Raw genomic sequence first — 19,231 nt, forward strand, 5'->3', positions numbered from 1 at the left:
TGGAGGAATTGGTGTTGGAAAATAGCCAGTCAGCCTCAACGGTGTCCATTTTGACGTCTTTTCTCGCACAACCACTTCCCTGCGATGGCTCTGTCCATTGCCACTTCAAATAAAAGCCTATGTCAGAAGTGGGATTCGAACCCACGCCTCCATTCGGAGACCAGAAATCCCTTGCCTGGGGAAGGCACTTCGCCTTGAGTCTGGCGCCTTAGACCGCTCGGCCATCCTGACTGGCAGAGCTAAAGTGAGACGAGCTGCTCGAAGCTTGTGTTTTTTGCGGAGGAGACTGAGGAGACACATTTTCAGCAGTCCTTTCATTTTCAGTTGAAGCATTTGCTTTCAGGTCACGGAGTGACCAGTTTACCAGGCTGTCACAAAAACGGCAAAGCAGTTAGGCAAACGCATTTGCGCAGGCCAGTTTGCGTGCATGTTTGAGGGGGCACCAGGATTTGAACCTGGAACCTCTTGATCTGCAGTCAAATGCTCTACCACTGAGCTATACCCCCTGCACAGCAAGGTGGACCAGACTGTTGCTTATTTTGTATCAAACTGCGGCTGAAACGCCCTCAACACTGCTGAACTCAAGCATTTCTTTTACCTGTCTGACTGTCTTCACTCTCTGGAGGCAAAGGCACCGCTCTCAACTGAATGCAATTACACCTTGTGCCAGAATTTTGGGTGGTAGCAAAAATAGTCAGGTTTGTAGTAAAAGAGATTTCATTGTGTTCCGTTGAGTAAAATCAGCTAATCTTCCATGGAGGACTTGGTGTTGGAAAATAGCCAGTCAGCCTCAACGGTGTCCATTTTGACGTCTTTTCTCGCACAACCATTTCCCTGCGATGGGTCTGTCCATTGCCACTTCAAGTAAAAGCCTATGTCAGAAGTGGGATTCGAACCCACGCCTCCATTCGGAGACCAGAAATCCCTTGCCTGAGGAAGGCCCTTCGCCTTGAGTCTGGCGCCTTAGACCGCTCGGCCATCCTGACTGGCAGAGCTAAAGTGAGACGAGCTGCTCGAAGCTTGTGTTTTTTGCGGAGGAGACTGAGGAGCGACATTTTCAGCAGTCCTTTCATTTTCAGTTGAAGCATTTGCTTTCAGGTCACGGAGTGACCAGTTTACCAGGCTGACACAAAAACGGCAAACGCATTTGCGCACGCCAGCTTGCATGTTTGAGGGGGCACCAGGATTTGAACCTGGGACCTCTTGATCTGCAGTCAAATGCTCTACCACTGAGCTATACCCCCTGCACAGCAAGGTGGACCAGACTGTTGCTTATTTTGTATCACACTGCGGCTGAAACGCCCTCAACACTGCTGAACTCAAGCATTTCTTTTACCTGTCTGACTGTCTTCACTCTCTGGAGTGGCAAAGGCAACGCTCTCAACTGAATGCAATTACACCTTGTGCCAGAATTTTGGGTGGTAGCAAAAATAGTCAGGTCTGTAGTAAAAGAGCAGATTTCATTGTGTTCCGTTGAGTAAAATCAGCTAATCTTCCATGGAGGACTTGGTGTTGGAAAATAGCCAGTCAGCCTCACCGGTGTCCATTTTGACGTCTTTTCTCGCATAACCACTTCCCTGCGATGGGTCTGTCCATTGCCACTTCAAATAAAAGCCTATGTCAGAAGTGGGATTCGAACCCAGGCCTCCATTCGGAGACCAGAAATCCCTTACCTGAGGAAGGCACTTCGCCTTGAGTCTGGCGCCTTACACCGCTCGGCCATCCTGACTGGCAGAGCTAAAGTGAGACGAGCTGCTCGAAGCTTGTGTTTTTTGCGGAGGAGACTGAGGAGACACATTTTCAGCAGTCCTTTCATTTTCAGTTGAAGCATTTGCTTTCAGGTCACGGAGTGACCAGTTTACCAGGCTGTCACAAAATCGGCAAAACAGTTAGGCAAACGCATTTGCGCAGGCCAGTTTGCGTGCATGTTTGAGGGGGCACCAGGATTTGAACCTGGGACCTCTTGATCTGCAGTCAAATGCTCTACCACTGAGCTATACCCCCTGCACAGCGAGGTGGACCAGACTGTTGCTTATTTTGTATCACACTGCGGCTGAAACGCCCTCAACACTGCTGAACTCAAGCATTTCTTTTACCTGTCTGACTGTCTTCACTCTCTGGAGTGGCAAAGGCACCGCTCTCAACTGAATGCAATTTAACCTTGTGCCAGAATTTTGGGTGGTAGCAAAAATAGTCAGGTCAGTAGTAAAAGAGCAGATTTCATTGTGTTCCGTTGAGTAAAATCAGCTAATCTTCCATGGAGGACTTGGTGTTGGGGTCCAGTCAGCCTCACCGGTGTCCATTTTGACGTCTTTTCTCGCACAACCACTTCCCTGCGATGGGTCTGTCCATTGCCACTTCAAATAAAAGCCTATGTCAGAAGTGGGATTCGAACCCACGCCTCCATTCGGAGACCAGAAATCCCTTGCCTGGGGAAGGCACTTCGCCTTGAGTCTGGCGCCTTAGACCGCTCGGCCATCCTGACTGGCAGAGCTAAAGTGAGACGAGCTGCTCGAAGCTTGTGTTTTTTGCGGAGGAGACTGAGGAGACACATTTTCAGCAGTCCTTTCATTTTCAGTTGAAGCATTTGCTTTCAGGTCACGGAGTGACCAGTTTACCAGGCTGTCACAAAAACGGCAAAGCAGTTAGGCAAACGCATTTGCGCAGGCCAGTTTGCGTGCATGTTTGAGGGGGCACCAGGATTTGAACCTGGGACCTCTTGATCTGCAGTCAAATGCTCTACCACTGAGCTATACCCCCTGCACAGCAAGGTGGACCAGACTGTTGCTTATTTTGTATCACACTGCGGCTGAAACGCCCTCAACACTGCTGAACTCAAGCATTTCTTTTACCTGTCTGACTGTCTTCACTCTCTGGAGTGGCAAAGGCAACGCTCTCAACTGAATGCAATTACACCTTGTGCCAGAATTTTGGGTGGTAGCAAAAATAGTCAGGTCTGTAGTAAAAGAGCAGATTTCATTGTGTTCCGTTGAGTAAAATCAGCTAATCTTCCATGGAGGACTTGGTGTTGGAAAATAGCCAGTCAGCCTCACCGGTGTCCATTTTGACGTCTTTTCTCGCATAACCACTTCCCTGCGATGGGTCTGTCCATTGCCACTTCAAATAAAAGCCTATGTCAGAAGTGGGATTCGAACCCACGCCTCCATTCGGAGACCAGAAATCCCTTGCCTGAGGAAGGCACTTCGCCTTGAGTCTGGCGCCTTAGACCGCTCGGCCATCCTGACTGGCAGAGCTAAAGTGAGACGAGCTGCTCGAAGCTTGTGTTTTTTGCGGAGGAGACTGAGGAGACACATTTTCAGCAGTCCTTTCATTTTCAGTTGAAGCATTTGCTTTCAGGTCACGGAGTGACCAGTTTACCAGGCTGTCACAAAATCGGCAAAACAGTTAGGCAAACGCATTTGCGCAGGCCAGTTTGCGTGCATGTTTGAGGGGGCACCAGGATTTGAACCTGGGACCTCTTGATCTGCAGTCAAATGCTCTACCACTGAGCTATACCCCCTGCACAGCGAGGTGGACCAGACTGTTGCTTATTTTGTATCACACTGCGGCTGAAACGCCCTCAACACTGCTGAACTCAAGCATTTCTTTTTCCTGTCTGACTGTCTTCACTCTCTGGAGTGGCAAAGGCACCGCTCTCAACTGAATGCAATTAAACCTTGTGCCAAAATTTTGGGTGGTAGCAAAAATAGTCAGGTCTGTAGTAAATGAGCAGATTTCATTGTGTTCCGTTGAGTAAAATCAGCTAATCTTCCATGGAGGACTTGGTGTTGGAAAATAGCCAGTCAGCCTCACCGGTGTCCATTTTGACGTCTTTTCTCGCACAACCACTTCCCTGCGATGGGTCTGTCCATTGCCACTTCAAATAAAAGCCTATGTCAGAAGTGGGATTCGAACCCACACCTCCATTCGGAGACCAGAAATCCCTTGCCTGAGGAAGGCACGTCGCCTTGAGTCTGGCGCCTTAGACCGCTCGGCCATCCTGACTGGCAGAGCTAAAGTGAGACGAGCTGCTCGAAGCTTGTGTTTTTTGCGGAAAAGACTGAGGAGACACATTTTCAGCAGTCCTTTCATTTTCAGTTGAAGCATTTGCTTTCAGGTCACGGAGTGACCAGTTTACCAGGCTGTCACAAAAACGGCGAAACAGTTAGGCAAACGCATTTGCGCACGCCAGCTTGCGTGCATGTTTGAGGGGGCACCAGGATTTGAACCTGGGACCTCTTGATCTGCAGTCAAATGCTCTACCACTGAGCTATACCCCCTGCACAGCAAGGTGGACCAGACTGTTGCTTATTTTGTATCACACTGCGGCTGAAACGCCCTCAACACTGCTGAACTCAAGCATTTCTTTTACCTGTCTGACTGTCTTCACTCTCTGGAGTGGCAAAGGCACCGCTCTCAACTGAATGCAATTAAACCTTGTGCCAAAATTTTGGGTGGTAGCAAAAATAGTCAGGTCTGTAGTAAAAGAGCAGATTTCATTGTGTTCTGTTGAGTAAAATCAGCTAATCTTCCATGGAGGACTTGGTGTTGGAAAATAGCCAGTCAGCCTCACCGGTGTCCATTTTGACGTCTTTTCTCGCACAACCACTTCCCTGCGATGGGTCTGTCCATTGCCACTTCAAATAAAAGCCTATGTCAGAAGTGGGATTCGAACCCAAGCCTCCATTCAGAGACCAGAAATCCCTTGCCTGAGGAAGGCACTTCGCCTTGAGTCTGGCGCCTTAGACCGCTCGGCCATCCTGACTGGCAGAGCTAAAGTGAGACGAGCTGCTCGAAGCTTGTGTTTTTTGCGGAAAAGACTGAGGAGACACATTTTCAGCAGTCCTTTCATTTTCAGTTGAAGCATTTGCTTTCAGGTCACGGAGTGACCAGTTTACCAGGCTGACACAAAAACGGCAAAACAGTTAGGCAAACGCACTTAAGCACGCCAGCTTGCGTGCATGTTTGAGGGGGCACCAGGATTTGAACCTGGGACCTCTTGATCTGCAGTCAAATGCTCTACCACTGAGCTATACCCCCTGCACAGCAAGGTGGACCAGACTGTTGCTTATTTTGTATCACACTGCGGCTGAAACGCCCTCAACACTGCTGAACTCAAGCATTTCTTTTACCTGTCTGACTGTCTTCACTCTCTGGAGTGGCAAAGGCACCGCTCTCAACTGAATGCAATTTAACCTTGTGCCAGAATTTTGGGTGGTAGCAAAAATAGTCAGGTCAGTAGTAAAAGAGCAGATTTCATTGTGTTCCGTTGAGTAAAATCAGCTAATCTTCCATGGAGGACTTGGTGTTGGAAAATAGCCAGTCAGCCTCAACGGTGTCCATTTTGACGTCTTTTCTCGCACAACCATTTCCCTGCGATGGGTCTGTCCATTGCCACTTCAAGTAAAAGCCTATGTCAGAAGTGGGATTCGAACCCACGCCTCCATTCGGAGACCAGAAATCCCTTGCCTGAGGAAGGCCCTTCGCCTTGAGTCTGGCGCCTTAGACCGCTCGGCCATCCTGACTGGCAGAGCTAAAGTGAGACGAGCTGCTCGAAGCTTGTGTTTTTTGCGGAAAAGACTGAGGAGACACATTTTCAGCAGTCCTTTCATTTTCAGTTGAAGCATTTGCTTTCAGGTCACGGAGTGACCAGTTTACCAGGCTGTCACAAAAACGGCGAAACAGTTAGGCAAACGCATTTGCGCACGCCAGCTTGCGTGCATGTTTGAGGGGGCACCAGGATTTGAACCTGGGACCTCTTGATCTGCAGTCAAATGCTCTACCACTGAGCTATACCCCCTGCACAGCGAGGTGGACCAGACTGTTGCTTATTTTGTATCACACTGCGGCTGAAACGCCCTCAACACTGCTGAACTCAAGCATTTCTTTTACCTGTCTGACTGTCTTCACTCTCTGGAGTGGCAAAGGCACCGCTCTCAACTGAATGCAATTAAACCTTGTGCCAAAATTTTGGGTGGTAGCAAAAATAGTCAGGTCTGTAGTAAAAGACCAGATTTCATTGTGTTCTGTTGAGTAAAATCAGCTAATCTTCCATGGAGGACTTGGTGTTGGAAAATAGCCAGTCAGCCTCACCGGTGTCCATTTTGACGTCTTTTCTCGCACAACCACTTCCCTGCGATGGGTCTGTCCATTGCCACTTCAAATAAAAGCCTATGTCAGAAGTGGGATTCGAACCCACGCCTCCATTCGGAGACCAGAAATCCCTTGCCTGAGGAAGGCCCTTCGCCTTGAGTCTGGCGCCTTAGACCGCTCGGCCATCCTGACTGGCAGAGCTAAAGTGAGACGAGCTGCTCGAAGCTTGTGTTTTTTGCGGAGGAGACTGAGGAGACACATTTTCAGCAGTCCTTTCATTTTCAGTTGAAGCATTTGCTTTCAGGTCACGGAGTGACCAGTTTACCAGGCTGACACAAAAACAGCAAACGCATTTGCGCACGCCAGCTTGCGTGCATGTTTGAGGGGGCACCAGGATTTGAACCTGGGACCTCTTGATCTGCAGTCAAATGCTCTACCACTGAGCTATACCCCCTGCACAGCAAGGTGGACCAGACTGTTGCTTATTTTGTATCACACTGCGGCTGAAACGCCCTCAACACTGCTGAACTCAAGCATTTCTTTTACCTGTCTGACTGTCTTCACTCTCTGGAGTGGCAAAGGCAACGCTCTCAACTGAATGCAATTACACCTTGTGCCAGAATTTTGGGTGGTAGCAAAAATAGTCAGGTCTGTAGTAAAAGAGCAGATTTCATTGTGTTCCGTTGAGTAAAATCAGCTAATCTTCCATGGAGGACTTGGTGTTGGAAAATAGCCAGTCAGCCTCACCGGTGTCCATTTTGACTTCTTTTCTCGCATAACCACTTCCCTGCGATGGGTCTGTCCATTGCCACTTCAAATAAAAGCCTATGTCAGAAGTGGGATTCGAACCCACGCCTCCATTCGGAGACCAGAAATCCCTTGCCTGAGGAAGGCACTTCGCCTTGAGTCTGGCGCCTTAGACCGCTCGGCCATCCTGACTGGCAGAGCGAAAGTGAGACGAGCTGCTCGAAGCTTGTGTTTTTTGCGGAGGAGACTGAGGAGACACATTTTCAGCAGTCCTTTCATTTTCAGTTGAATCATTTGCTTTCAGGTCACGGAGTGACCAGTTTACCAGGCTGTCACAAAAACGGCGAAACAGTTAGGCAAACGCATTTGCGCACGCCAGCTTGCGTGCATGTTTGAGGGGGCACCAGGATTTGAACCTGGGACCTCTTGATCTGCAGTCAAATGCTCTACCACTGAGCTATACCCCCTGCACAGCGAGGTCGACCAGACTGTTGCTTATTTTGTATCACACTGCGGCTGAAACGCCCTCAACACTGCTGAACTCAAGCATTTCTTTTACCTGTCTGACTGTCTTCACTCTCTGGAGTGGCAAAGGCACCGCTCTCAACTGAATGCAATTAAACCTTGTGCCAAAATTTTGGGTGGTAGCAAAAATAGTCAGGTCTGTAGTAAAAGAGCAGATTTCATTGTGTTCTGTTGAGTAAAATCAGCTAATCTTCCATGGAGGACTTGGTGTTGGAAAATAGCCAGTCAGCCTCACCGGTGTCCATTTTGACGTCTTTTCTCGCACAACCACTTCCCTGCGATGGGTCTGTCCATTGCCACTTCAAATAAAAGCCTATGTCAGAAGTGGGATTCGAACCCAAGCCTCCATTCGGAGACCAGAAATCCCTTGCCTGAGGAAGGCACTTCGCCTTGAGTCTGGCGCCTTAGACCGCTCGGCCATCCTGACTGGCAGAGCTAAAGTGAGACGAGCTGCTCGAAGCTTGTGTTTTTTGCGGAAAAGACTGAGGAGACACATTTTCAGCAGTCCTTTCATTTTCAGTTGAAGCATTTGCTTTCAGGTCACGGAGTGACCAGTTTACCAGGCTGACACAAAAACGGCAAAACAGTTAGGCAAACGCACTTAAGCACGCCAGCTTGCGTGCATGTTTGAGGGGGCACCAGGATTTGAACCTGGGACCTCTTGATCTGCAGTCAAATGCTCTACCACTGAGCTATACCCCCTGCACAGCAAGGTGGACCAGACTGTTGCTTATTTTGTATCACACTGCGGCTGAAACGCCCTCAACACTGCTGAACTCAAGCATTTCTTTTACCTGTCTGACTGTCTTCACTCTCTGGAGTGGCAAAGGCACCGCTCTCAACTGAATGCAATTTAACCTTGTGCCAGAATTTTGGGTGGTAGCAAAAATAGTCAGGTCAGTAGTAAAAGAGCAGATTTCATTGTGTTCCGTTGAGTAAAATCAGCTAATCTTCCATGGAGGACTTGGTGTTGGGGTCCAGTCAGCCTCACCGGTGTCCATTTTGACGTCTTTTCTCGCACAACCACTTCCCTGCGATGGGTCTGTCCATTGCCACTTCAAATAAAAGCCTATGTCAGAAGTGGGATTCGAACCCACGCCTCCATTCGGAGACCAGAAATCCCTTGCCTGAGGAAGGCACTTCGCCTTGAGTCTGGCGCCTTAGACCGCTCGGCCATCCTGACTGGCAGAGCTAAAGTGAGACGAGCTGCTCGAATCTTGTGTTTTTTGCGGAAAAGACTGAGGAGACACATTTTCAGCAGTCCTTTCATTTTCAGTTGAAGCATTTGCTTTCAGGTCACGGAGTGACCAGTTTACCAGGCTGACACAAAAACGGCAAAACAGTTAGGCAAACGCACTTAAGCACGCCAGCTTGCGTGCATGTTTGAGGGGGCACCACGATTTGAACCTGGGACCTCTTGATCTGCAGTCAAATGCTCTACCACTGAGCTATACCCCCTGCACAGAAAGGTGGACCAGACTGTTGCTTATTTTGTATCACACTGCGGCTGAAACGCCCTCAACACTGCTGAACTCAAGCATTTCTTTTACCTGTCTGACTGTCTTCACTCTCTGGAGTGGCAAAGGCAACGCTCTCAACTGAATGCAATTACACCTTGTGCCAGAATTTTGGGTGGTAGCAAAAATAGTCAGGTCTGTAGTAAAAGAGCAGATTTCATTTTGTTCCTTTGAGTAAAATCAGCTAATCTTCCATGGAGGACTTGGTGTTGGGGTCCAGTCAGCCTCACCGGTGTCCATTTTGACGTCTTTTCTCGCACAACCACTTCCCTGCGATGGGTCTGTCCATTGCCACTTCAAATAAAAGCCTATGTCAGAAGTGGGATTCGAACCCACGCCTCCATTCGGAGACCAGAAATCCCTTGCCTGAGGAAGGCACGTCGCCTTGAGTCTGGCGCCTTAGACCGCTCGGCCATCCTGACTGGCAGAGCTAAAGTGAGACGAGCTGCTCGAAGCTTGTGTTTATTGCGGAAAAGACTGAGGAGAAACATTTTCAGCAGTCCTTTCATTTTCAGTTGAAGCATTTGCTTTTAGGTCACGGAGTGACCAGTTTACCAGGCTGACACAAAAACGGCAAAACAGTTAGGCAAACGCACTTAAGCACGCCAGCTTGCGTGCATGTTTGAGGGGGCACCAGGATTTGAACCTGGGACCTCTTGATCTGCAGTCAAATGCTCTACCACTGAGCTATACCCCCTGCACAGGGAGGTGGACCAGACTGTTGCTTATTTTGTATCACACTGCGGCTGAAACGCCCTCAACACTGCTGAACTCAAGCATTTCTTTTACCTGTCTGACTGTCTTCACTCTCTGGAGTGGCAAAGGCACCGCTCTCAACTGAATGCAATTTAACCTTGTGCCAGAATTTTGGGTGGTAGCAAAAATAGTCAGGTCAGTAGTAAAAGAGCAGATTTCATTGTGTTCCGTTGAGTAAAATCAGCTAATCTTCCATGGAGGACTTGGTGTTGGGGTCCAGTCAGCCTCACCGGTGTCCATTTTGACGTCTTTTCTCGCACAACCACTTCCCTGCGATGGGTCTGTCCATTGCCACTTCAAATAAAAGCCTATGTCAGAAGTGGGATTCGAACCCACGCCTCCATTCGGAGACCAGAAATCCCTTGCCTGGGGAAGGCACTTCGCCTTGAGTCTGGCGCCTTAGACCGCTCGGCCATCCTGACTGGCAGAGCTAAAGTGAGACGAGCTGCTTGAAGCTTGTGTTTTTTGCGGAGGAGACTGAGGAGACACATTTTCAGCAGTCCTTTCATTTTCAGTTGAAGCATTTGCTTTCAGGTCACGGAGTGACCAGTTTACCAGGCTGACACAAAAACGGCAAACGCATTTGCGCACGCCAGCTTGCGTGCATGTTTGAGGGGGCACCAGGATTTGATCCTGGGACCTCTTGATCTGCAGTCAAATGCTCTACCACTGAGCTATACCCCCTGCACAGGGAGGTGGACCAGACTGTTGCTTATTTTGTATCAAACTGCGGCTGAAACGCCCTCAACACTGCTGAACTCGAGCATTTCTTTTACCTGTCTGACTGTCTTCACTCTCTGGAGGCAAAGGCACCGCTCTCAACTGAATGCAATTACACCTTGTGCCAGAATTTTGGGTGGTAGCAAAAATAGTCAGGTCTGTAGTAAAAGAGATTTCATTGTGTTCCGTTGAGTAAAATCAGCTAATCTTCCATGGAGGACTTGGTGTTGGAAAATAGCCAGTCAGCCTCAACGGTGTCCATTTTGACGTCTTTTCTCGCACAACCATTTCCCTGCGATGGGTCTGTCCATTGCCACTTCAAGTAAAAGCCCATGTCAGAAGTGGGATTCGAACCCACGCCTCCATTCGGAGACCAGAAATCCCTTGCCTGAGGAAGGCCCTTCGCCTTGAGTCTGGCGCCTTAGACCGCTCGGCCATCCTGACTGGCAGAGCTAAAGTGAGACGAGCTGCTCGAAGCTTGTGTTTTTTGCGGAGGAGACTGAGGAGAGACATTTTCAGCAGTCCTTTCATTTTCAGTTGAAGCATTTGCTTTCAGGTCACGGAGTGACCAGTTTACCAGGCTGTCACAAAAACGGCGAAACAGTTAGGCAAACGCATTTGCGCACGCCAGCTTGCGTGCATGTTTGAGGGGGCACCAGGATTTGAACCTGGGACCTCTTGATCTGCAGTCAAATGCTCTACCACTGAGCTATACCCCCTGCACAGCGAGGTGGACCAGACTGTTGCTTATTTTGTATCACACTGCGGCTGAAACGCCCTCAACACTGCTGAACTCAAGCATTTCTTTTACCTGTCTGACTGTCTTCACTCTCTGGAGTGGCAAAGGCACCGCTCTCAACTGAATGCAATTAAACCTTGTGCCAAAATTTTGGGTGGTAGCAAAAATAGTCAGGTCTGTAGTAAAAGAGCAGATTTCATTGTGTTCTGTTGAGTAAAATCAGCTAATCTTCCATGGAGGACTTGGTGTTGGAAAATAGCCAGTCAGCCTCACCGGTGTCCATTTTGACGTCTTTTCTCGCACAACCACTTCCCTGCGATAGGTCTGTCCATTGCCACTTCAAATAAAAGCCTATGTCAGAAGTGGGATTCGAACCCAAGCCTCCATTCGGAGACCAGAAATCCCTTGCCTGAGGAAGGCACTTCGCCTTGAGTCTGGCGCCTTAGACCGCTCGGCCATCCTGACTGGCAGAGCTAAAGTGAGACGAGCTGCTCGAAGCTTGTGTTTTTTGCGGAAAAGACTGAGGAGACACATTTTCAGCAGTCCTTTCATTTTCAGTTGAAGCATTTGCTTTCAGGTCACGGAGTGACCAGTTTACCAGGCTGACACAAAAACGGCAAAACAGTTAGGCAAACGCACTTAAGCACGCCAGCTTGCGTGCATGTTTGAGGGGGCACCAGGATTTGAACCTGGGACCTCTTGATCTGCAGTCAAATGCTCTACCACTGAGCTATACCCCCTGCACAGCAAGGTGGACCAGACTGTTGCTTATTTTGTATCACACTGCGGCTGAAACGCCCTCAACACTGCTGAACTCAAGCATTTCTTTTACCTGTCTGACTGTCTTCACTCTCTGGAGTGGCAAAGGCACCGCTCTCAACTGAATGCAATTTAACCTTGTGCCAGAATTTTGGGTGGTAGCAAAAATAGTCAGGTCAGTAGTAAAAGAGCAGATTTCATTGTGTTCCGTTGAGTAAAATCAGCTAATCTTCCATGGAGGACTTGGTGTTGGGGTCCAGTCAGCCTCACCGGTGTCCATTTTGACGTCTTTTCTCGCACAACCACTTCCCTGCGATGGGTCTGTCCATTGCCACTTCAAATAAAAGCCTATGTCAGAAGTGGGATTCGAACCCACGCCTCCATTCGGAGACCAGAAATCCCTTGCCTGGGGAAGGCACTTCGCCTTGAGTCTGGCGCCTTAGACCGCTCGGCCATCCTGACTGGCAGAGCTAAAGTGAGACGAGCTGCTCGAAGCTTGTGTTTTTTGCGGAGGAGACTGAGGAGACACATTTTCAGCAGTCCTTTCATTTTCAGTTGAAGCATTTGCTTTCAGGTCACGGAGTGACCAGTTTACCAGGCTGTCACAAAAACGGCAAAGCAGTTAGGCAAACGCATTTGCGCAGGCCAGTTTGCGTGCATGTTTGAGGGGGCACCAGGATTTGAACCTGGGACCTCTTGATCTGCAGTCAAATGCTCTACCACTGAGCTATACCCCCTGCACAGCAAGGTGGACCAGACTGTTGCTTATTTTGTATCAAACTGCGGCTGAAACGCCCTCAACACTGCTGAACTCAAGCATTTATTTTACCTGTCTGACTGTCTTCACTCTCTGGAGGCAAAGGCACCGCTCTCAACTGAATGCAATTACACCTTGTGCCAGAATTTTGGGTGGTAGCAAAAATAGTCAGGTCTGTAGTAAAAGAGATTTCATTGTGTTCCGTTGAGTAAAATCAGCTAATCTTCCATGGAGGACTTGGTGTTGGAAAATAGCCAGTCAGCCTCAACGGTGTCCATTTTGACGTCTTTTCTCGCACAACCATTTCCCTGCGATGGGTCTGTCCATTGCCACTTCAAGTAAAAGCCTATGTCAGAAGTGGGATTCGAACCCACGCCTCCATTCGGAGACCAGAAATCCCTTGCCTGAGGAAGGCCCTTCGCCTTGAGTCTGGCGCCTTAGACCGCTCGGCCATCCTGACTGGCAGAGCTAAAGTGAGACGAGCTGCTCGAAGCTTGTGTTTTTTGCGGAAAAGACTGAGGAGACACATTTTCAGCAGTCCTTTCATTTTCAGTTGAAGCATTTGCTTTCAGGTCACGGAGTGACCAGTTTACCAGGCTGTCACAAAAACGGCGAAACAGTTAGGCAAACGCATTTGCGCACGCCAGCTTGCGTGCATGTTTGAGGGGGCACCAGGATTTGAACCTGGGACCTCTTGATCTGCAGTCAAATGCTCTACCACTGAGCTATACCCCCTGCACAGCGAGGTGGACCAGACTGTTGCTTATTTTGTATCACACTGCGGCTGAAACGCCCTCAACACTGCTGAACTCAAGCATTTCTTTTACCTGTCTGACTGTCTTCACTCTCTGGAGTGGCAAAGGCACCGCTCTCAACTGAATGCAATTAAACCGTGTGCCAAAATTTTGGGTGGTAGCAAAAATAGTCAGGTCTGTAGTAAAAGAGCAGATTTCATTGTGTTCTGTTGAGTAAAATCAGCTAATCTTCCATGGAGGACTTGGTGTTGGAAAATAGCCAGTCAGCCTCACCGGTGTCCATTTTGACGTCTTTTCTCGCACAACCACTTCCCTGCGATGGGTCTGTCCAATGCCACTTCAAATAAAAGCCTATGTCAGAAGTGGGATTCGAACCCAAGCCTCCATTTGGAGACCAGAAATCCCTTGCCTGAGGAAGGCACTTCGCCTTGAGTCTGGCGCCTTAGACCGCTCGGCCATCCTGACTGGCAGAGCTAAAGTGAGACGAGCTGCTCGAAGCTTGTGTTTTTTGCGGAAAAGACTGAGGAGACACATTTTCAGCAGTCCTTTCATTTTCAGTTGAAGCATTTGCTTTCAGGTCACGGAGTGACCAGTTTACCAGGCTGTCACAAAAACGGCGAAACAGTTAGGCAAACGCATTTGCGCACGCCAGCTTGCGTGCATGTTTGAGGGGGCACCAGGATTTGAACCTGGGACCTCTTGATCTGCAGTCAAATGCTCTACCACTGAGCTATACCCCCTGCACAGCGAGGTGGACCAGACTGTTGCTTATTTTGTATCACACTGCGGCTGAAACGCCCTCAACACTGCTGAACTCAAGCATTTCTTTTACCTGTCTTACTGTCTTCACTCTCTGGAGTGGCAAAGGCACCGCTCTCAACTGAATGCAATTTAACCTTGTGCCAGAATTTTGGGTGGTAGCAAAAATAGTCAGGTCAGTAGTAAAAGAGCAGATTTCATTGTGTTCCGTTGAGTAAAATCAGCTAATCTTCCATGGAGGACTTGGTGTTGGGGTCCAGTCAGCCTCACCGGTGTCCATTTTGACGTCTTTTCTCGCACAACCACTTCCCTGCGATGGGTCTGTCCATTGCCACTTCAAATAAAAGCCTATGTCAGAAGTGGGATTCGAACCCACGCCTCCATTCGGAGACCAGAAATCTCTTGCCTGGGGAAGGCACTTCGCCTTGAGTCTGGCGCCTTAGACCGCTCGGCCATCCTGACTGGCAGAGCTAAAGTGAGACGAGCTGCTCGAAGCTTGTGTTTTTTGCGGAGGAGACTGAGGAGACACATTTTCAGCAGTCCTTTCATTTTCAGTTGAAGCATTTGCTTTCAGGTCACGGAGTGACCAGTTTACCAGGCTGACACAAAAACGGCAAAACAGTTAGGCAAACGCACTTAAGCACGCCAGCTTGCGTGCATGTTTGAGGGGGCACCAGGATTTGAACCTGGGACCTCTTGATCTGCAGTCAAATGCTCTACCACTGAGCTATACCCCCTGCACAGTGAGGTGGACCAGACTGTTGCTTATTCTGTATCACACTGCGGCTGAAACGCCCTCAACACTGCTGAACTCAAGCATTTCTTTTACCTGTCTGACTGTCTTCACTCTCTGGAGTGGCAAAGGCACCGCTCTCAACTGAATGCAATTAAACCTTGTGCCAAAATTTTGGGTGGTAGCAAAAATAGTCAGGTCTGTAGTAAATGAGCAGATTTCATTGTGTTCCGTTGAGTAAAATCAGCTAATCTTCCATGGAGGACTTGGTGTTGGAAAATAGCCAGTCAGCCTCACCGGTGTCCATTTTGACGTCTTTTCTCGCACAACCACTTCCCTGCGATGGGTCTGTCCATTGCCACTTCAAATAAAAGCCTATGTCAGAAGTGGGATTCGAACCCACACCTCCATTCGGAGACCAGAAATCCCTTGCCTGAGGAAGGCACGTCGCCTTGAGTCTGGCGCCTTAGACCGCTCGGCCATCCTGACTGGCAGAGCTAAAGTGAGACGAGCTGCTCGAAGCTTGTGTTTTTTGCGGAAAAGACTGAGGAGACACATTTTCAGCAGTCCTTTCATTTTCAGTTGAAGCATTTGCTTTCAGGTCACGGAGTGACCAGTTTACCAGGCTGTCACAAAAACGGCGAAACAGTTAGGCAAACGCATTTGCGCACGCCAGCTTGCGTGCATGTTTGAGGGGGCACCAGGATTTGAACCTGGGACCTCTTGATCTGCAGTCAAATGCTCTACCACTGAGCTATACCCCCTGCACAGCGAGGTGGACCAGACTGTTGCTTATTTTGTATCACACTGCGGCTGAAACGCCCTCAACACTGCTGAACTCAAGCATTTCTTTTACCTGTCTGACTGTCTTCACTCTCTGGAGTGGCAAAGGCACCGCTCTCAACTGAATGCAATTAAACCTTGTGCCAAAATTTTGGGTGGTAGCAAAAATAGTCAGGTCTGTAGTAAAAGAGCAGATTTCATTGTGTTCTGTTGAGTAAAATCAGCTAATCTTCCATGGAGGACTTGGTGTTGGAAAATAGCCAGTCAGCCTCACCGGTGTCCATTTTGACGTCTTTTCTCGCACAACCACTTCCCTGCGATAGGTCTGTCCATTGCCACTTCAAATAAAAGCCTATGTCAGAAGTGGGATTCGAACCCAAGCCTCCATTCGGAGACCAGAAATCCCTTGCCTGAGGAAGGCACTTCGCCTTGAGTCTGGCGCCTTAGACCGCTCGGCCATCCTGACTGGCAGAGCTAAAGTGAGACGAGCTGCTCGAAGCTTGTGTTTTTTGCGGAAAAGACTGAGGAGACACATTTTCAGCAGTCCTTTCATTTTCAGTTGAAGCATTTGCTTTCAGGTCACGGAGTGACCAGTTTACCAGGCTGACACAAAAACGGCAAAACAGTTAGGCAAACGCACTTAAGCACGCCAGCTTGCGTGCATGTTTGAGGGGGCACCAGGATTTGAACCTGGGACCTCTTGATCTGCAGTCAAATGCTCTACCACTGAGCTATACCCCCTGCACAGCAAGGTGGACCAGACTGTTGCTTATTTTGTATCACACTGCGGCTGAAACGCCCTCAAAACTGCTGAACTCAAGCATTTCTTTTACCTGTCTGACTGTCTTCACTCTCTGGAGTGGCAAAGGCACCGCTCTCAACTGAATGCAATTTAACCTTGTGCCAGAATTTTGGGTGGTAGCAAAAATAGTCAGGTCAGTAGTAAAAGAGCAGATTTCATTGTGTTCCGTTGAGTAAAATCAGCTAATCTTCCATGGAGGACTTGGTGTTGGGGTCCAGTCAGCCTCACCGGTGTCCATTTTGACGTCTTTTCTCGCACAACCACTTCCCTGCGATGGGTCTGTCCATTGCCACTTCAAATAAAAGCCTATGTCAGAAGTGGGATTCGAACCCACGCCTCCATTCGGAGACCAGAAATCCCTTGCCTGGGGAAGGCACTTCGCCTTGAGTCTGGCGCCTTAGACCGCTCGGCCATCCTGACTGGCAGAGCTAAAGTGAGACGAGCTGCTCGAAGCTTGTGTTTTTTGCGGAGGAGACTGAGGAGACACATTTTCAGCAGTCCTTTCATTTTCAGTTGAAGCATTTGCTTTCAGGTCACGGAGTGACCAGTTTACCAGGCTGTCACAAAAACGGCAAAGCAGTTAGGCAAACGCATTTGCGCAGGCCAGTTTGCGTGCATGTTTGAGGGGGCACCAGGATTTGAACCTGGGACCTCGTGATCTGCAGTCAAATGCTCTACCACTGAGCTATACCCCCTGCACAGCAAGGTGGACCAGACTGTTGCTTATTTTGTATCAAACTGCGGCTGAAACGCCCTCAACACTGCTGAACTCAAGCATTTCTTTTACCTGTCTGACTGTCTTCACTCTCTGGAGGCAAAGGCACCGCTCTCAACTGAATGCAATTACACCTTGTGCCAGAATTTTGGGTGGTAGCAAAAATAGTCAGGTTTGTAGTAAAAGAGATTTCATTGTGTTCCGTTGAGTAAAATCAGCTAATCTTCCATGGAGGACTTGGTGTTGGAAAATAGCCAGTCAGCCTCAACGGTGTCCATTTTGACGTCTTTTCTCGCACAACCATTTCCCTGCGATGGGTCTGTCCATTGCCACTTCAAGTAAAAGCCTATGTCAGAAGTGGGATTCGAACCCACGCCTCCATTCGGAGACCAGAAATCCCTTGCCTGAGGAAGGCCCTTCGCCTTGAGTCTGGCGCCTTAGACCGCTCGGCCATCCTGACTGGCAGAGCTAAAGTGAGACGAGCTGCTCGAAGCTTGTGTTTTTTGCGGAAAAGACTGAGGAGACACATTTTCAGCAGTCCTTTCATTTTCAGTTGAAGCATTTGCTTTCAGGTCACGGAGTGACCAGTTTACCAGGCTGTCACAAAAACGGCGAAACAGTTAGGCAAACGCATTTGCGCACGCCAGCTTGCGTGCATGTTTGAGGGGGCACCAGGATTTGAACCTGGGACCTCTTGATCTGCAGTCAAATGCTCTACCACTGAGCTATACCCCCTGCACAGCGAGGTGGACCAGACTGTTGCTTATTTTGTATCACACTGCGGCTGAAACGCCCTCAACACTGCTGAACTCAAGCATTTCTTTTACCTGTCTTACTGTCTTCACTCTCTGGAGTGGCAAAGGCACCGCTCTCAACTGAATGCAATTTAACCTTGTGCCAGAATTTTGGGTGGTAGCAAAAATAGTCAGGTCAGTAGTAAAAGAGCAGATTTCATTGTGTTCCGTTGAGTAAAATCAGCTAATCTTCCATGGAGGACTTGGTGTTGGGGTCCAGTCAGCCTCACCGGTGTCCATTTTGACGTCTTTTCTCGCACAACCACTTCCCTGCGATGGGTCTGTCCATTGCCACTTCAAATAAAAGCCTATGTCAGAAGTGGGATTCGAACCCACGCCTCCATTCGGAGACCAGAAATCTCTTGCCTGGGGAAGGCACTTCGCCTTGAGTCTGGCGCCTTAGACCGCTCGGCCATCCTGACTGGCAGAGCTAAAGTGAGACGAGCTGCTCGAAGCTTGTGTTTTTTGCGGAGGAGACTGAGGAGACACATTTTCAGCAGTCCTTTCATTTTCAGTTGAAGCATTTGCTTTCAGGTCACGGAGTGACCAGTTTACCAGGCTGTCACAAAAACGGCAAAGCAGTTAGGCAAACGCATTTGCGCAGGCCAGTTTGCGTGCATGTTTGAGGGGGCACCAGGATTTGAACCTGGGACCTCTTGATCTGCAGTCAAATGCTCTACCACTGAGCTATACCCCCTGCACAGCAAGGTGGACCAGACTGTTGCTTATTTTGTATCAAACTGCGGCTGAAACGCCCTCAACACTGCTGAACTCAAGCATTTCTTTTACCTGTCTGACTGTCTTCACTCTCTGGAGGCAAAGGCACCGCTCTCAACTGAATGCAATTACACCTTGTGCCAGAATTTTGGGTGGTAGCAAAAATAGTCAGGTCTGTAGTAAAAGAGATTTCATTGTGTTCCGTTGAGTAAAATCAGCTAATCTTCCATGGAGGACTTGGTGTTGGAAAATAGCCAGTCAGCCTCAACGGTGTCCATTTTGACGTCTTTTCTCGCACAACCATTTCCCTGCGATGGGTCTGTCCATTGCCACTTCAAGTAAAAGCCTATGTCAGAAGTGGGATTCGAACCCACGCCTCCATTCGGAGACCAGAAATCCCTTGCCTGAGGAAGGCCCTTCGCCTTGAGTCTGGCGCCTTAGACCGCTCGGCCATCCTGACTGGCAGAGCTAAAGTGAGACGAGCTGCTCGAAGCTTGTGTTTTTTGCGGAAAAGACTGAGGAGACACATTTTCAGCAGTCCTTTCATTTTCAGTTGAAGC

At 49.0% G+C, this 19,231-nt stretch overlaps 41 non-coding genes across 41 annotated transcripts; all 41 read right to left on the minus strand.

Moving 5' to 3' along the window:
• Positions 1-120: 120 nt before the first annotated feature.
• trnal-caa lies at positions 121-231 on the minus strand. The gene is made up of 2 exons: positions 194-231; positions 121-166 (listed from the first exon to the last, which is right to left on the minus strand). It is a non-coding gene; the product is annotated as a tRNA-Leu (tRNA).
• Positions 232-875: 644 nt separating this feature from the next.
• trnal-caa lies at positions 876-986 on the minus strand. The gene is made up of 2 exons: positions 949-986; positions 876-921 (listed from the first exon to the last, which is right to left on the minus strand). It is a non-coding gene; the product is annotated as a tRNA-Leu (tRNA).
• A 186-nt stretch (positions 987-1,172) lies between these two features.
• trnac-gca lies at positions 1,173-1,244 on the minus strand. The gene has a single exon. It is a non-coding gene; the product is annotated as a tRNA-Cys (tRNA).
• A 688-nt stretch (positions 1,245-1,932) lies between these two features.
• Positions 1,933-2,004, minus strand: trnac-gca. Its single transcript has one exon. It is a non-coding gene; the product is annotated as a tRNA-Cys (tRNA).
• A 370-nt stretch (positions 2,005-2,374) lies between these two features.
• Positions 2,375-2,485, minus strand: trnal-caa. Its single transcript has 2 exons — positions 2,448-2,485; positions 2,375-2,420 (listed from the first exon to the last, which is right to left on the minus strand). It is a non-coding gene; the product is annotated as a tRNA-Leu (tRNA).
• A 203-nt stretch (positions 2,486-2,688) lies between these two features.
• Positions 2,689-2,760, minus strand: trnac-gca. Its single transcript has one exon. It is a non-coding gene; the product is annotated as a tRNA-Cys (tRNA).
• Positions 2,761-3,134: 374 nt separating this feature from the next.
• Positions 3,135-3,245, minus strand: trnal-caa. The gene is made up of 2 exons: positions 3,208-3,245; positions 3,135-3,180 (listed from the first exon to the last, which is right to left on the minus strand). It is a non-coding gene; the product is annotated as a tRNA-Leu (tRNA).
• Positions 3,246-3,448: 203 nt separating this feature from the next.
• Positions 3,449-3,520, minus strand: trnac-gca. Its single transcript has one exon. It is a non-coding gene; the product is annotated as a tRNA-Cys (tRNA).
• Positions 3,521-3,894: 374 nt separating this feature from the next.
• trnal-caa lies at positions 3,895-4,005 on the minus strand. Its single transcript has 2 exons — positions 3,968-4,005; positions 3,895-3,940 (listed from the first exon to the last, which is right to left on the minus strand). It is a non-coding gene; the product is annotated as a tRNA-Leu (tRNA).
• Positions 4,006-4,208: 203 nt separating this feature from the next.
• Positions 4,209-4,280, minus strand: trnac-gca. The gene has a single exon. It is a non-coding gene; the product is annotated as a tRNA-Cys (tRNA).
• A 688-nt stretch (positions 4,281-4,968) lies between these two features.
• Positions 4,969-5,040, minus strand: trnac-gca. Its single transcript has one exon. It is a non-coding gene; the product is annotated as a tRNA-Cys (tRNA).
• A 374-nt stretch (positions 5,041-5,414) lies between these two features.
• On the minus strand, positions 5,415-5,525 carry trnal-caa. The gene is made up of 2 exons: positions 5,488-5,525; positions 5,415-5,460 (listed from the first exon to the last, which is right to left on the minus strand). It is a non-coding gene; the product is annotated as a tRNA-Leu (tRNA).
• A 203-nt stretch (positions 5,526-5,728) lies between these two features.
• Positions 5,729-5,800, minus strand: trnac-gca. Its single transcript has one exon. It is a non-coding gene; the product is annotated as a tRNA-Cys (tRNA).
• Positions 5,801-6,174: 374 nt separating this feature from the next.
• Positions 6,175-6,285, minus strand: trnal-caa. Its single transcript has 2 exons — positions 6,248-6,285; positions 6,175-6,220 (listed from the first exon to the last, which is right to left on the minus strand). It is a non-coding gene; the product is annotated as a tRNA-Leu (tRNA).
• A 190-nt stretch (positions 6,286-6,475) lies between these two features.
• Positions 6,476-6,547, minus strand: trnac-gca. Its single transcript has one exon. It is a non-coding gene; the product is annotated as a tRNA-Cys (tRNA).
• A 374-nt stretch (positions 6,548-6,921) lies between these two features.
• Positions 6,922-7,032, minus strand: trnal-caa. The gene is made up of 2 exons: positions 6,995-7,032; positions 6,922-6,967 (listed from the first exon to the last, which is right to left on the minus strand). It is a non-coding gene; the product is annotated as a tRNA-Leu (tRNA).
• Positions 7,033-7,235: 203 nt separating this feature from the next.
• trnac-gca lies at positions 7,236-7,307 on the minus strand. Its single transcript has one exon. It is a non-coding gene; the product is annotated as a tRNA-Cys (tRNA).
• Positions 7,308-7,995: 688 nt separating this feature from the next.
• On the minus strand, positions 7,996-8,067 carry trnac-gca. The gene has a single exon. It is a non-coding gene; the product is annotated as a tRNA-Cys (tRNA).
• Positions 8,068-8,437: 370 nt separating this feature from the next.
• Positions 8,438-8,548, minus strand: trnal-caa. Its single transcript has 2 exons — positions 8,511-8,548; positions 8,438-8,483 (listed from the first exon to the last, which is right to left on the minus strand). It is a non-coding gene; the product is annotated as a tRNA-Leu (tRNA).
• A 645-nt stretch (positions 8,549-9,193) lies between these two features.
• Positions 9,194-9,304, minus strand: trnal-caa. The gene is made up of 2 exons: positions 9,267-9,304; positions 9,194-9,239 (listed from the first exon to the last, which is right to left on the minus strand). It is a non-coding gene; the product is annotated as a tRNA-Leu (tRNA).
• A 203-nt stretch (positions 9,305-9,507) lies between these two features.
• Positions 9,508-9,579, minus strand: trnac-gca. The gene has a single exon. It is a non-coding gene; the product is annotated as a tRNA-Cys (tRNA).
• A 370-nt stretch (positions 9,580-9,949) lies between these two features.
• Positions 9,950-10,060, minus strand: trnal-caa. The gene is made up of 2 exons: positions 10,023-10,060; positions 9,950-9,995 (listed from the first exon to the last, which is right to left on the minus strand). It is a non-coding gene; the product is annotated as a tRNA-Leu (tRNA).
• Positions 10,061-10,691: 631 nt separating this feature from the next.
• On the minus strand, positions 10,692-10,802 carry trnal-caa. Its single transcript has 2 exons — positions 10,765-10,802; positions 10,692-10,737 (listed from the first exon to the last, which is right to left on the minus strand). It is a non-coding gene; the product is annotated as a tRNA-Leu (tRNA).
• Positions 10,803-11,005: 203 nt separating this feature from the next.
• On the minus strand, positions 11,006-11,077 carry trnac-gca. The gene has a single exon. It is a non-coding gene; the product is annotated as a tRNA-Cys (tRNA).
• A 688-nt stretch (positions 11,078-11,765) lies between these two features.
• Positions 11,766-11,837, minus strand: trnac-gca. The gene has a single exon. It is a non-coding gene; the product is annotated as a tRNA-Cys (tRNA).
• Positions 11,838-12,207: 370 nt separating this feature from the next.
• On the minus strand, positions 12,208-12,318 carry trnal-caa. Its single transcript has 2 exons — positions 12,281-12,318; positions 12,208-12,253 (listed from the first exon to the last, which is right to left on the minus strand). It is a non-coding gene; the product is annotated as a tRNA-Leu (tRNA).
• A 203-nt stretch (positions 12,319-12,521) lies between these two features.
• trnac-gca lies at positions 12,522-12,593 on the minus strand. The gene has a single exon. It is a non-coding gene; the product is annotated as a tRNA-Cys (tRNA).
• A 369-nt stretch (positions 12,594-12,962) lies between these two features.
• Positions 12,963-13,073, minus strand: trnal-caa. The gene is made up of 2 exons: positions 13,036-13,073; positions 12,963-13,008 (listed from the first exon to the last, which is right to left on the minus strand). It is a non-coding gene; the product is annotated as a tRNA-Leu (tRNA).
• A 203-nt stretch (positions 13,074-13,276) lies between these two features.
• trnac-gca lies at positions 13,277-13,348 on the minus strand. The gene has a single exon. It is a non-coding gene; the product is annotated as a tRNA-Cys (tRNA).
• A 688-nt stretch (positions 13,349-14,036) lies between these two features.
• trnac-gca lies at positions 14,037-14,108 on the minus strand. Its single transcript has one exon. It is a non-coding gene; the product is annotated as a tRNA-Cys (tRNA).
• Positions 14,109-14,478: 370 nt separating this feature from the next.
• On the minus strand, positions 14,479-14,589 carry trnal-caa. Its single transcript has 2 exons — positions 14,552-14,589; positions 14,479-14,524 (listed from the first exon to the last, which is right to left on the minus strand). It is a non-coding gene; the product is annotated as a tRNA-Leu (tRNA).
• A 203-nt stretch (positions 14,590-14,792) lies between these two features.
• On the minus strand, positions 14,793-14,864 carry trnac-gca. The gene has a single exon. It is a non-coding gene; the product is annotated as a tRNA-Cys (tRNA).
• Positions 14,865-15,238: 374 nt separating this feature from the next.
• On the minus strand, positions 15,239-15,349 carry trnal-caa. The gene is made up of 2 exons: positions 15,312-15,349; positions 15,239-15,284 (listed from the first exon to the last, which is right to left on the minus strand). It is a non-coding gene; the product is annotated as a tRNA-Leu (tRNA).
• Positions 15,350-15,552: 203 nt separating this feature from the next.
• trnac-gca lies at positions 15,553-15,624 on the minus strand. The gene has a single exon. It is a non-coding gene; the product is annotated as a tRNA-Cys (tRNA).
• A 688-nt stretch (positions 15,625-16,312) lies between these two features.
• Positions 16,313-16,384, minus strand: trnac-gca. The gene has a single exon. It is a non-coding gene; the product is annotated as a tRNA-Cys (tRNA).
• A 370-nt stretch (positions 16,385-16,754) lies between these two features.
• Positions 16,755-16,865, minus strand: trnal-caa. Its single transcript has 2 exons — positions 16,828-16,865; positions 16,755-16,800 (listed from the first exon to the last, which is right to left on the minus strand). It is a non-coding gene; the product is annotated as a tRNA-Leu (tRNA).
• Positions 16,866-17,509: 644 nt separating this feature from the next.
• On the minus strand, positions 17,510-17,620 carry trnal-caa. Its single transcript has 2 exons — positions 17,583-17,620; positions 17,510-17,555 (listed from the first exon to the last, which is right to left on the minus strand). It is a non-coding gene; the product is annotated as a tRNA-Leu (tRNA).
• A 203-nt stretch (positions 17,621-17,823) lies between these two features.
• On the minus strand, positions 17,824-17,895 carry trnac-gca. The gene has a single exon. It is a non-coding gene; the product is annotated as a tRNA-Cys (tRNA).
• A 370-nt stretch (positions 17,896-18,265) lies between these two features.
• trnal-caa lies at positions 18,266-18,376 on the minus strand. Its single transcript has 2 exons — positions 18,339-18,376; positions 18,266-18,311 (listed from the first exon to the last, which is right to left on the minus strand). It is a non-coding gene; the product is annotated as a tRNA-Leu (tRNA).
• A 203-nt stretch (positions 18,377-18,579) lies between these two features.
• On the minus strand, positions 18,580-18,651 carry trnac-gca. The gene has a single exon. It is a non-coding gene; the product is annotated as a tRNA-Cys (tRNA).
• Positions 18,652-19,020: 369 nt separating this feature from the next.
• Positions 19,021-19,131, minus strand: trnal-caa. The gene is made up of 2 exons: positions 19,094-19,131; positions 19,021-19,066 (listed from the first exon to the last, which is right to left on the minus strand). It is a non-coding gene; the product is annotated as a tRNA-Leu (tRNA).
• Positions 19,132-19,231: the final 100 nt, after the last annotated feature.

Source organism: Alosa sapidissima, chromosome 8 (genome assembly GCF_018492685.1).
Source record: "Alosa sapidissima isolate fAloSap1 chromosome 8, fAloSap1.pri, whole genome shotgun sequence".
Taxonomy (NCBI): domain Eukaryota; kingdom Metazoa; phylum Chordata; class Actinopteri; order Clupeiformes; family Clupeidae; genus Alosa; species Alosa sapidissima.